The sequence below is a fragment of the Neophocaena asiaeorientalis genome, unplaced genomic scaffold (assembly GCF_003031525.2).
Source record: "Neophocaena asiaeorientalis asiaeorientalis breed wild unplaced genomic scaffold, Neophocaena_asiaeorientalis_V1.1 scaffold556, whole genome shotgun sequence".
NCBI classification, from domain to species: domain Eukaryota; kingdom Metazoa; phylum Chordata; class Mammalia; order Artiodactyla; family Phocoenidae; genus Neophocaena; species Neophocaena asiaeorientalis.
The window spans coordinates 471,821-473,034 of record NW_020171832.1 but is presented as its reverse complement, the minus strand read 5'-3'; positions in this window follow the sequence as shown (position 1 = coordinate 473,034).

Below are 1,214 nucleotides of genomic sequence, written 5' to 3'. Positions count from 1 at the left end.
AAATTTCCAGCCAACAAGGATAGAAAATGTCCACAAATAGAGGGAAAAGGATTGTCTAGGGCCATGCCCTCTAAGTCAAGAGTTTCTCTAGAAAGAGTCCAGACTTCCTTGGCATGTGAGGCTGAACAGTTGCTTCCAAAAACCAAGTTGCCAAATCCAGCGTAGGGTAACTGTTTGAGTCAGAACTCCTTCGGTTACAAGCAACAGAGCCCTTTCTCAAACAAGCTTAAGAAAAAATCAACAACAGAAACAAACAAATAATAGGGATAAGGGAAAAAGGAAGGGAGGGAGGAATGGGAGAAGTTTATTAACTGAGGAAAATAAAAAGTTCTGTCACTGCTGAGTTCAGAGGCTCAAACAATGTCTTTAGAACTTATTTGTCATCTCTCATCTCTCTTCACCTGTGTTGGTATCATCCTCTCCAATATGGACAATATGGACATTTTCCTGAAAGAAAGCTATCCATATGACTCTCTGGCTTATATCTTTATAGCTCTTGATCCCAGAGGAGGAGATAGCAGTTTTCCTGATGGCTTCTGAAGAAATATCAGTGGGGCTCGTGGTTGCCTAAGCTGAATGACTCACTGGGTCAGAGAGATGGAGTATCCAGTGGCAAAGCTGGCGTCTGGGAACCACACTTAGCCGGATGCAGGAGGGCCAGTTCTACTGAACTGCATGGTAGGAGGAGTAGGGCTCTCTCAACAAGAAATGCCAGCAGAGTCATGTCCAAGCTAGTAAGAGGTCGATGGTCACATCATCACAGGCAGCAGGATCAGGAGAGGACAGAGAGGAGGAGGCTGGGGGTGAGTCGGGGCCTGACCGGCCAGGTGCCCTCCACCCACTCAGGAGGAGGTGAGGCCCTCAGTGGCGACGGGACACATGCATGCACTTCCATGTATTTAACCATTCGCATGTTGTTAACCGTTTAGCTTGTTCCAGTTCTTTTTTTATCAGTTACTCTGCTAAGAAATACTTTCTTTTTACATTTACTTTACAACATTTCTTCACCTATGACTGTAAAATAAACATATGTTCATGATAAAATGCAGAAGGCTAAATAAATACCTATATTTCTACTACCCAGGGGGCAACCAGATTATGTGTGTGTTGTGTGTATATACACATGCACATACAAACATATATGTACACATATACACAATTGATGGCATACTTCAAGTAGAATTTCCATTCCTGATTTTTAGTTAACACTGAAT